This window comes from Macrobrachium nipponense, chromosome 26, assembly GCF_015104395.2.
Source record: "Macrobrachium nipponense isolate FS-2020 chromosome 26, ASM1510439v2, whole genome shotgun sequence".
In the NCBI taxonomy this organism is placed as follows: domain Eukaryota; kingdom Metazoa; phylum Arthropoda; class Malacostraca; order Decapoda; family Palaemonidae; genus Macrobrachium; species Macrobrachium nipponense.
The window spans coordinates 24,110,349-24,123,637 of record NC_087215.1 but is presented as its reverse complement, the minus strand read 5'-3'; the positions used below and the strand labels follow the sequence as shown (position 1 = coordinate 24,123,637).

General features: G+C 36.3%; 1 protein-coding gene across 4 annotated transcripts in view; it reads left to right on the top strand.

Moving 5' to 3' along the window:
• LOC135200070 (protein glass-like) overlaps positions 1-13,289 on the top strand; it is a 1,678,662-nt gene that overhangs the window by 625,279 nt on the left and 1,040,094 nt on the right. Inside the window, exon 1 of one of the 4 annotated variants that reach the window (XM_064228353.1) lies at positions 12,887-12,957. The exons of the other annotated variants lie outside the window; for them this stretch is intronic. The gene's annotated coding sequence lies outside the window, so the exon portion shown is untranslated. Of the gene's footprint in view, positions 1-12,886; positions 12,958-13,289 lie in introns of those variants that run through there. 4 annotated transcript variants of the gene reach the window in all.

Below are 13,289 nucleotides of genomic sequence, written 5' to 3'. Positions count from 1 at the left end.
GGAAAGACGTAACCTTATTAGGGAATTATTAGCAAGGAGAGAGAGAGAGAGAGAGTGAGAGAGAGAGGCGTAATTTTTAGTATTAGAATAATGCACACTCACTAAGCCGAGTCCACTTTTCTCATTATGTGCAATTATCCGTGAATAATGCCGGCAGATGAAATTACGACAATGGTGGCTGACGTCATAACTACTGAATCACCACTGACCGTAATAATGGCCATTCCTCATGAATAATATCTGAGTACCTCATCGTGTTTTATTGTTACTGAAAAGCTTCCTCATGTGGGGCGGGGCGCACACACATGAGCAGTACCCCGTCCTGGACGTCTCGAGAGATGGGCAGACATAATTAATCTCTTGAAGGCGTGGGAATCGGAAAAGGGCACAGCCTCTTAGCGAACACACGAAGCTTTGAAAAGTCTCGTCGTGAAATGTGAGGAACGTCTTTATATCCTATCTGTTCGATCTCTCTGCTTATGGTAATCATATCCAGCCTTTTGGAGGAACTTTGATGCATGTGGTTGTGTGCTATTAGGGACTGCTATTAAAGCTTGAACCGGACTCCTTTGCCGTAGATTTCCTCTACCTGCGCATGGGAAAATGTCCATATTTCCAGCATGACATCTGAAGGCTTTTGTAAAACGGAATAAGATCCATTTTCTGAAGAGAGGTGATAGTAAATCTCATAGATATGTCGAGAACTTCTGAATTGAAATTATAGTATTAAGCCATTCAAAGTTGAAGAATATGCAGCTTCATATGCATCAGAAGAGAAATGGTCAGTCAGACGAGAAGTCTAAATACGAGGGTTATTTTAGAATGAGGCTTGAATATTCAGTGGCTGGGTTACATTCCTTGAATGTCAATATAGTAAGAGTAGTGGAAGTGGCACAATATCAGTCCAGATGTAAGAAAAACGTAGAAGTGTACTCCAGAAAATCAGTTCTCTACTAAAATATGTACGTTTTTCACCTCCTTTTGTTACGTAAAGATTTTCCATCGATCTTATATTAATATTATGAGTAAGATGATTGTATGCCAAGAGGATTTTAATACTATTATAGGAAATAGTTTATACAAAGGATGAATGAGTCTATAGGCAGTTATTTGAAGTCATTTTTACGGAGAGTGAATGGATCTGTAAGTAATTATTAGTTTCGAAAGTCATATTGAAGAAAATGCAAAAAATTTAACGTTTTTCATCTGTTTATTCTTCCCAAATGCGAAATTAGGCCATTGTTGACCTTAACAGAGATCTGCATGGAGATTCGGAATATCTAACAATACTTATTATTGCTTTTGACTGCAACTTTCCTCTTCGTAGCACTTAAAAAGAACTTAAGAGATGCTTTCGGAAAAGTCAGCATCGTCTATAGGGTTCCTTTTATCTACAGAGATGCTATGCCGCCTGCATTGGCCGTTGGTAGTATGCTCTTCATTATCTCGAAAAACTGCTCGAGTAGGTGTCCTTTCCTCAGAATCATTGAAATTATGATTTAGAAAATCTTTGGAGATTATCTTGATTATTCATTCTTTTATATCAATGGGAAATATCCACTAACTAATTTGTGCATTGGCGACGACAGTTAGTGCTTGTTATACTCCTTTTCTAGTCTTGCTGACAGTTTTATTAAAGCTATTTTTCATGGCTTATTTCTCAACTTCTCTTCATTTTGTATTAAGGTTTTGTATCAATTATATAATATTAATTTACTTTGTATGTTGTTAAATTTCTCTTAGCTTTTTATTTTTTCTGTGGGAGCTTGGTAAAATTGATAAGGTTTTTAGTTTGTTTCATACCAAAGTGCACATTATAAATGACACCAATAATAGAATCTCTCTCTCTCTCTCTCTCTCTCTCTCTCTTCTCTCTCCTCTCTCTCTCCTGTGGCTTTCCATCATCATCATCTCCTGAATATCGCACATTTGTGTCAGGTTTTTGATTGTGCTTTGAATGAGGTGATCAGCGCCGGGAGAGAAAGGCACGTTTTCTCGACTAGACTTTGCGAAACATCTCCTCCGTCATTAGTGAGGGAAGTTCTCTCGAAACGTGTATACAGACAAGAGAAGAAGTTGAGGAGATAGGGCAGAGAGGAAGGGGGGAGGGGGGCGCGGGAAAGGAGAGGGAGAGGGTTGGTATAAGGGACTGGGTTCTTGGGGGTGGTCGAAGAGGGAAGGCACCACGTGAAGAAAATAGCAGGAAATGACAGCTGAAATGAAGATTGATTGCAACTTGCAAGGTTGGATTGGAATGACGATTATTAAAATCGAAAAGTGTAGTTCATTTATTCATTTTACTCTTATATTTCAAAAGTTGAAGATTCTTTTTACATTACCTGACGAAAGTTATTTAAGGAATACATACAAATCTTAATCTTGATAAAAGGCAGCTTATTAAAAACAATGTAAGAAAAAAGATCATCAAAAGCAAAAGCTTTAGGAAGGAATGACGCATTAAGTTATGTTAGGCTGAAGAAAATATGTTATGATAAGTTACTGAGAACTCGTTATATGAAATATTATTTTCTTCCCTGTTTTTCATAAGTCAGTTTGTTTTATCATGAATACTTACCTACGTATATGCAAATAGGTTTACATGAAAACACACGTATTGATTCATATGCACTCATATATATATTATAATATATATATATATATATATATATATATATATATATATATATATATATATATATATATATATGTGTATATATATATATATATATATATATATATATATATATATATATATATATATATGTGTGTGTGTGTATATATATATATATATATATATATATATATATATATATATATATATATATATATAAATCGGAGGACAGGCTCAGTAGCTCGAATGATACACGATCAAGAGTTCATGGGAAGCCGTTCTTTTTGCATACATTTATTCAAGAACCGACGTTTCACATCGAGGCTGAAAAAGCTGTTAAAAACAATAAATACTTGTATATATAATGTGAAAGGTATATATAACATTTACACCTTATTTATATCTTAGGCAGAACAGAGAGCAAATAGGAACAAAAAGGGGAATACAAATAATTGTAAAGGGGCACAGAACACCTGCCCATATTGGTAGGGAGACACACGGGGTTTAAATGAAAAAAAAAAAACATTAAGCAATAAACAGCTGTGTTATCGATGATTGGTGTTTGGGTGTTGGAATGGTCAGTTTGATCATTATGGATTCCAAAGTGGTTAGTTCCTTTTCAATTCGCATCTTTCCCACAATTTTTAAGTCGTTGGCGTCTATATGTGTTTTACATATTTTACATGATTCCTTATGTTGGATTGATCATGGCTCGATAGTTTGCTTCCAGTTCTGTAGCTAAACCCCGTGATGACAGCAATTCGAACTTGTAGTAGTCTCCTGGTGCATCCAATATACGTATATGCCCAGACTACATCTAGGGCAGGTATTTAATACCGATAGCCAGGAAAGTATCTTCCACTGAGACACGGTAACTCGTGAAAATGTAGGAAAGTCCACTGGTCCCTTCAGACTCTTAAAGACGTTCTTAGTACCTGCTCAAGGATCTAGATCCCGTGCTAGCACAAGAGTGGAGTAATCTTCTCTAGACAGCAATCCAGCACCTCTTATTCGGCTCCTTGGGAGGGCTTTGAAATCCTGTTCTACTGAGGCGCATGTTCTTTTGGTTCAGACCATTTTATTAGACTAGTATATTCATTTCAATAAAATAATGTACCTCTCTGTCTCTCAATCTCACTCTCTCTGGCCTCACAGCCCAGTGGCAACGCATTCTGAACAGGAAAATGAGTGACCACATGAGGGAGCGTCCCCTGGAATAGAGTTAACCCTTGTTGACCTAGTAGTGAATTATGTACCTAGTTGTCAGCCGGCCGTTGTTGGCCGCAGCATGGTTAGATAGAGAAAGAAAAAGAGAGAGATTCTACTCCGCCAAGATACTGTCAAAACGAGAAAGCCTCGCCGAGGTATCTCTGTCCCAACCTGGGTGATAACATCCTTTCTCTATCTCAAAGTGAGAAAATACTATGGAATTCCCAGTTACTTATGGTTAGACGAATACTGTAAATCACACCTGGAGGCATGAGGTTAAATCACCGCACCATTCCGATAATAAAGTTGGAGCATGAAGGTTGAAATACCGAAGCGATTCACAAAAATTGAGATAGCAGAGCAGATTTGCTTACATTAAAAACGGTGCTGTTAGTTATGGAGTTTAGTGCTTTTGTTTATAGATTTACAGTTTTATGTGATTAAATATGACAACTAAGTAACAGTTTATTAGTTTCTTAGTAATGTTCTTAATTTTCCTTAGCATCCTCCTCTGTTCCTCAAGTAACTGAGAGTTTACAAAGAAATTCAAACATTATTATATATATATATATATATATATATATATATATATATATATATATATATATATATATATATATTCAACAGTTAGCGTTTCGAAATTAACATTTAAAATAAAATATACAGATTTGCGATGAAACTTGTTACAACTGACCTGTTAAAAATTACCAAGAACTGCTATTTAGGTATTTACATACTTAAAAACAACCAGACGAAAAATAAATAGTTGAACATTGAAGATCAACAAAGAACCGTAAAATAAGTATTCAGACAGTATATGTAAATACAAGAACAATAACTAATTTCTCTCTCTCTCTCTCTCTCTCTCTCTCTCTCTCTCTCATAGTTCTTCACTACATACCTTTCATTATACGAATTAATTTTTTCGACGGTTAGATACTGTTACCGAAATCTCGTAATGATAATGGGAAATTTCTGAGTCATTGTGAGGCACAATGATGATTTGCAGAAAATCTTATGAGACATCAGGAGAAACTGGGAGGGCAATTATGGAGTTTCCAAGTCTTTTAAAGAAAGAGGTGGAGAAAATGATTTCATTTTCACGAGCTCATTACGGAAGATTGTTATTGCTGAAAATATGAAAATATTTTTCACTTCCAGAGGGAAAATTTGCCTTGTTAAAAATGTCGATGTTATTTTTTAATTGCTATTATTGATTTGTCGTAGATTTGTTAATTAGACTCGCATAGACAACGTAAGGTTGGTCTGATTTTAAAACCGATATTATTTTTCAGCAGTCATGGGAAGGGGCATTTCGTTCACAGAAAGTCGCATGGTAACTAATAGCACAAATTAATAATGTTCACATCCCTTAAGTATTTCAGCTCATATAGATAGTTTTTACAAATGTTCTTTTTAGCACAAATCTGGTAGTCTTTGTCTGCAAGACTATGTAACCTTGCAAGGCTTCAGTTCTGCCACCTTTATTGGATACTGGCGGAATCTCGGGTGTCAAGATGCAGAAAGATACCAGAAAATGTGCCAGTATGACATCACTTTCAGCTCATATGAGAATGCGTTTTTCTTCCGATAGCTATTTATTCAGATTCACGAACAGAATGGTGATGTTCACAAACAAACTGATCAGCAAATATCAATAAAATGGTATTATCTTTTGCACCCACAATCCAACAGTGTATACTGTTCCTCACGGCCTCGTGTAAAACATGCTCAGTCGACTGGTGATCAGCCCTGAAAATCTAGTAAAAAGCGTTTCCCGTTCTGTTATATTCCTAGGTACATTGCTATTAGTTTGGATGACTTAATGACGTTTTAATGGTGCTTTCTCATCACGACTAACCTATTTTTGTGTGTTTGTGTGATCTCAAGTTCCTGATAGTTTTTAGTGACAAGGAATGGTTTCTACAGTGCTTTCATTTAGTAACCAACTGGTTCCTGACTGTTTTCGCGTGCTAAATGAATGGTTTCTAAGTATGCCATGTTGTGGCGCCTAACTATTATTTCGCTTGTGTTGGTAATAATGTACGCCTCCAGGGTGAAAACTGGTGACAGCTTGAGAAACAGACGAAAAAGGGCAAGCTGCGAATACAGTGACGGACGCCTCTGTGGTTGTAGGCAAGCTTGGGTTTCTTGAGTCAGACAGTAATTCTTTTGGCACAGCGATTAGATTTACGATTTAACTGTGTGATTATTACTGGATTTTGATTAGATAAATGTGGAAAAAGTTGAAAATTGACACAGGATGGGCTTCACAGAAGAAAAGCCTTGAATTGAGGAGGAAAGGAAAGAAAGAGAGGTTGGAGTGGGGCCAGACCATAGTCAGGTTGAAATAAGTACAGACTTTGGGGATCATAATATTAAATTTCTGTGCAATTATTAGTCATATGAAATGAACATATATGTATTCAAGTACTACTTGTTTTTAGTAAGGAGAAACGGACATATATGAGGTCTACAGACACCACGAATTATGTGATTAGGCATAAAAGTTCTTGCTAGTTGCTCTTATGTGATTGATCTTAGTTTAGCCTGAAATTTCATGTCATTTATTTTATAAAAGAAAATAAACAGTAAAATGAAGACAGTCGACGACATCTTAAACGTTAGATAGACGTGGAAATATAAAATTGTACCCCCATTATTATTATCAATGGTTTTGGAGAATTTGCAGTTGATAGCAGTGGTCGCTAATTCATTCAGTCACACAATACGGATAGTAAGATGTATTAACAGATTTGCACATTTTCTTCCGCTTCGTGATTGAAATAGATTTATAAATTAAGTTATTTCGCATAAATGAAATTACTCATCTTACCGGCTTTTAAGAAAGTATATAATTTCCTTGCCGAATTAGATGCTACGTGCTCATCACCTGGAAAAAATTCTTTTGGCCATAAACAACAAAGTAGTTCAGTTGGTAACGTCAAATCTTGTCATTTCTATCTTTAAGGAAAAGTATTTTGGGGGATGGGGAATAGAGGCGAATTTGGTTTTCAGCATTCACTCTAACTAACAAATATTAATCCTGGTCTTTTGAATGTGTTTGTAATGTCAATAATTTGTAGAAACAGATAATTTACTACTCCTTTTTTATGTTTATTTGTTATCAATAATCCATATAAACGAATGATATTTGCCCCGATGGTCTTGGTAAGAGTACGTATAATCAAGTAATCAATACAATCGGTTGATAATTTTAAGGATAATGCCTCTTTAAAAGATTCCGTATAATCAAGTAGTCCAATCACAAATATTAATATAAATCTTAGTTATTATGCGTGTATGCATGTCAAGTGATTTCCCTAAGCCGTGGAAAAATCTTTTCTAGTGAGGTTAAGTACCTGTGTTGATGTATTTGAATATCTGGAATAATGCAGTTGATCGTCGCAATGTGCCTCAAAGTAAAAGTTGAATCTTGCAAAAGGAGATTTGGTGAAATCAAGCTATCGGGCCAGTGCCCTCCGAATACCCCCAGAATACCACTACAGTTGCGAAGCCTATGATTGACATCCAGGCAGAGTAGCGTTGTAGTGGATGTCTCGCTTTGTAAACGCCATTGTGTATATAAACCGGGGTAGGGGTCTGCTTCTCTCCTTGTAGGGGGGAAGGGGGTGAGGGGCCAAGGGGAATGACAGGTAAGCTCCAATGACGAGTGTGACAGAATGGGTGTGAAACTACTAAGCTTAAGAGTTCGTTGTAGTAAGTGTAACGTGGGAAACGCGAGTGGCCTGGTTGTAAATAGACTGTTCACTTGTCATGCTCAGTGTTGTGTGTGATGGAAGTGAATGGTGCGAGATGAAGAGGAGAGCTGGAGCTGGAGGAGGTGTAGGATGCTAGATGATCTCTCTCTCTCTCTCTCTCTCTCTCTCTCTCTCTCTCGAAGTTAGAGAGTGCTAGAGGTGACAACGGCCGGTTCTGAATTGACGACCAGCCAGAGAGCATTTGACGTAGTTCACAAGATCCTCCCGTAGATCTCATCTCCCTGACTTGTATGTGGATCTACCTATGTGTTCTAATTGAGGTCCTGATCCCTTAGCCGCTCAGAAAACTCTTAAGGTCGGCGAAACCTTTTGTTCCATTCAGCTTTCCCACTTCCCCCACCCCACCCCCTCAACCCCCCACCCGACCCGCCCGCCTTCCCCTATCCTCTCTTGAACGAACCTTTCATTTCCCTTTCCATTCGTATAGTGATCGGTGAACGAAGAGATCCCGCTAATAATGACTATAGTGTGTGACGTCGCTTCGCCTTGTTTACCTCGTTTTTGAACTTGTGTCTTATCCGCCTGCCAATAAACGTAGGCAGTAATGGACTCTTGGTCTTAACCCTAAAACCAGAGAGAGAGAGAGAGAGAGAGAGAGAGAGAGAAGAGATGATAAGAGTTCTTCTTAGGTAAACTCTTAATCCATTTCAAACACTTCCTTTGGATGGATAATGTAGAGATCACTCGTAACGTATATATGATTTTTTTTATACCTCCATGGATTTTTCTTTCACACCTCCACTGCGCATCAAGTTAAAAAGAAAGAAAGAAAGAAAAAAAGCTGGCTACAGTACTTCCAAAGTATTTTCTTCCATGTATTCAGCTTGCATATATATCTACTTCATCTTTCACATGTTTTTTCAGGATAGGATAATGGAGCTTCGTCTGGTATTTTTTTCATTTTTTAAATACTAATGCATCTTGCCATTATTTGCAACTACTTTACACACACACATATATATATATAATACATATATATATATATATATATATATATATATATATATATATATATATATATATATATATATATATACATATAGTTTACTTCCTTGTTAGTTTGCTTGTAATCTTATTTCTCTTATTTTAGTTATCTTTTTACTACATTCCATAATGTGGTTGATATTGCTCAATACTACGTGGACTTTTGATTAATACAAAATTATGAAAATCAGAACTTTATGGTTTTGCATATTTGCAGTGGGGCATTTGAACTAAGGCTTTATGACAGGGGATTCTTAAAAAAATCTACAGCAAAATTTATGGTCCATAACACATCAGCAACTGCTTTTTGACGACGTAATGCATTCCTCATTGTAATACTGCGTTGCAATTATTGTGAAATATTTTAGTAGAATGATGATTTACCATATATTTAGAATGTAGAACATATTACCTCCATATCTCTTAGTTTCCTTGGTAGTAAAAATACAACCAGTTTGATATACTAGTTGATTGAATACTTATTCATTTAACTCTGTTAAGCAGCAGGATTGAGCCATCAAAAGCAGTTGAGAAATTGGAATTTAAATTGGTCCCTCAAGGATAACTTGTGGGTTATACTTTTCTGTGTATGTCGCGACAACTGAATGATTTTTCGTATTTGGGTGGGTTTTCCAGCCCCTCGGGTTAGAATAACTTTGTCCGTCCCATAAACTTACAACAGAGACTTTTCAAAAGCTCAGTGATGAGTGCAATTACAGTATCCTATAATTCGTATCGAGAACGTTTAGTCAAACTGTTTCATTTGCTAGTGTATTGAAAAAAAAGGTACGTATGAGGGGCCAAGATTGCCCCTTTTCTTCCAAATGTTGCCGGCCTCTTCCTCTGGATAGGTTGTTCATGAATGATGTATACCAACCACTGCCTTATGTGTATCCAATGTAACCTAACCCAGCACTTTGATATAATTATGATAATGTAAAGCATCAACTCCCTCATGCGTTAATCATAATATCGGGCAGAATTCATCATGTCCATGCACATATGGAGTTGGTACTTTCTGATATTTTAAGGTGGGCACAATGCGTTGTGAGTTCTAATACTGTAGAAAATATGGAGGCAATACAAATAGCCAGTTGGGCACTCGATGTAATGGTATGGCTGGAGCAACCCACTGCAGATTCAAGATTGGCCTCTTATTGACGATTCCATAGGTACCAAAATATTGAGATTTGCATTATTAGAGTAAATGTCTTTTGTGCTTTTATACAGCAGACATTATAAGCTCGACTGGTTACATGGAAATTGTACACAAAGACCCAATTAGTCCGGTAGATTAGTTACATGAATGATCTCCTTAAGACTGCAGTTAGGTCTGGTCATCACTCCCTGATTGGCTTTATGTTAATCCTGATATATGAATTAATTGTGAAAGGTTGCGCGACACTTCATCATCCTGGTTATACCCACCTGCTCAGTGTAGAGATGTCTGTTAATGTTGTAGATTTGGCAAGATAGTGAGGTTGAAGTTGCTAGTAATAGCTTTTGAATGAAATTGCATGGGTAGTGCGTAGTTACACTGATTATGTCTGGATAATGTAGCAGATGTGGGAACACTGTAAGATTAATTAAATAAGTCCGTGCAGCTTACCATAGAAAATGTATTTCGTTTGTCTGATGACGAAATATCAATCACAACACAATTACCGTACACTTTTGTAAGAATGCGTTTATCTAGTGTTGTATTTTAGACTATAATGTATCCTGTGTACAGAGAGAGAGAGAGAGAGAGAGAGAGAGAGAGAGAGACGATTACCTCACCAACGCTGTAGTCGTGGAGGCCATTAGTGCTATTCCCTGATTGCTCTTAAGGTCGATGTCTAGATTCTCTTTTCTCTTGAAAGAAAATGATTCGGAAAATAGTCTTCCCACACTGGCGTCTTCGTCTGTCGCTTCGCTGTTTTCAGACCCTGTTTATTCCGCTATTTCCATGCTCTTTTTCTCTCTCTCTCTCTCCGTTTTCGATTGATTTCGAAGTTTCTCCAGCTTTGTTTTGTTATCATCTCCTTGCTAGTGGTTATGAAGGTAGCCTCACTAGTGAGGGGACTCCTGTTTTATTTCCGCAGGAACCCAGTGTTCCATTAAAAAAACCAATGCCTCTCCCGTGACCTAAGTCGTGGTCGCAACAAAGGCTCAGAATAGAGGGAACTGGCTAGCGACTTCATCCCCCATGAAAACCGGAAGACTGACTGACACCTTCCACCACCCCTTCCTGGTGGAAAAGTTATTCCGTTCATTATATACTGTCTGTAGTTTGATCAGAGAAGTTGTGCCAGCTGGGTCTGTCCGTATCTAATGGATTAGCGCGAAGAAAGTGTAGGGGCGGAGGCACATAAGTACCTTGAACACCTATGGGGCAGGGAGAGGAGCTAGCAACTTCATCTCTTGAAAAAGAAAGTGGAAAACTAGAGAACACTTTTTAGGGCTGGTTTCTGTAATGTGCCCTGAAATAGATTTCCAACCTAACCTGAACGCTTTATGCGGTTTAAATCCTCTTATGCCTCTGTTGACTTTATCGGTGAATCAGGCACCAAAGATTCTAACGTAAAAAGCGTATAGTAAAAAATTGTTATATATCTATATACACGAGTGTATATGTGTGTGTTTAAGGGGTGTGTGGGTGACGCGTGTGTGTGTGCGCATGTACGAGTCCGTGTATATTTACGCATATATATTACATCATTTTAAAGAACGGTGAATCTTTCTAATATTTTCTTAATGTTCACACAAGGGTGAGCTTTCAAACCAGCGTTTCCGAGCGCGCGTTAGAAAATCCGAGTAGCCATGTTTTCCCCTCAGTAACGCGTGGCATGGGATAGGTCACACACACACACACACACACACACACACACACACACACACACACACATATACATATATATATATATATATATATATATATATTATATATTTATATATATATTATATATATATGTATATATATATATATATATATATATATATATATATATGTATATATTATATATGAACCTATCCCATGTTACGCGTTACTGAGGGGAAAACTATATGTATATATATATATATATAATATATATATATATAATCTTATAATATATATATATATATAATGAACTATCCCATGTTTTACGCGTTACTGAGGGGACAACATGGCAACTCATATAGAATATAATATATATATATATATATATATATAAAATATATATATATAATATATATATATATATTTATACACACACATATATATATATATATATATATGTATATACTATATATATTAGTATTATATATATATATATATATATATATATATATATATATATATATATATATATGACCTAATGACCTATCCCATGTTACGCGTTACTGAGGGTAAAAACATGGCTACTCGGATTGCTAAGGCGCGCTCGGAAACGCTGGTTTGAAAGCTCACCCTTGTGTGAACATTAAGAAAATATTAGAAAGATTCACCGTTCATTAAAAATGACGTAATATATATATATATATATATATATATATATATATATTATATATATATATATATATATATATATATAGCCACATCCACTTAGTTGGAACAACACGTCGTCTTACAAAAGACATACATATTCATCAACAACTTTCTCTATTCGTTTCAATAGCTTTATATTAATACATGATTATTTATTCCAAGATAAGTGTATTAGGACTAGAAAAAGTAATATATATAACTTTCCTCTCTCATTTCAGTAGTTTTAAAAGTTTCAAACTTTTCAAACTTCTAAAGGTTGAATACCAGTTCGCGGGTTTATCTCTTTCTCATCTTCATAGATAATTTGTTGACCTGTTAAAATAAAATGTTTTAATTATGCCTAAAATGCTATAGATACTCCCAACAATGTACAAATCTTCTTCAGCATCCTTACTAATTCCACGATAAACCGTTGTACCATCGCTTCTCTATGACAGCACTTGATCCGCGCCCGTTGACCGTCTTGTATTCTTAAACACGAGCCCGTGTGTCTAATGTGACTTGGCTGTGAATTCTGCAAATAAAGAAAAGAATGTCATCTATTAATTATTCCCACAAGCTTTTATTTCTTTAATTAGAAATTAATTTCATGTGTTATTTCAAGTTTTGACATACTAACGTGGAATACAACGAAAACGTTAAAGGTTTAAAAAAAACCTTGAGAAAAGAAAGCAATAAGACGTGATGAATTTGATGGAAAATGTCTTAAATCTGGCGGTATCCGGCAACTGTTCATGCAGTCAAACACCTGGTAATTTTCATTTCCAGTCAGTAGCGTTTTGTATGAGTGATGAAAAAGTGTTGCGAACCGTTTGTTTGCTTATATCTCGTGTCTACTTGGTGAGACTCCTGCGATGCAACTTGTGAGTATATATATTCTCATTTTATGTTTCTCTGTTTATCGTAGAACTTTTTGAAAAAATGAACGGGTTGTCCGACCCCCACCCCACCCCGCGAGGAAGTAGGTTTAACAACCAAACGCAGGTACTTTAGTTAATGGTGTCATGGGTGTAATGAACTTGATGTGCTACCGAGGAAAGCTAATTGACTAATTTTATAAAGTAGACTGCTGGCACACACAATTGCATACGACTAACTCCATTACGTAAGGCTATGATGAAGCAACTGCCTCAAGGCTGCCCACCTGTAAGCCTTTTACAGGCACATAGGCCTAGTAAATGATTGCGATAGTATA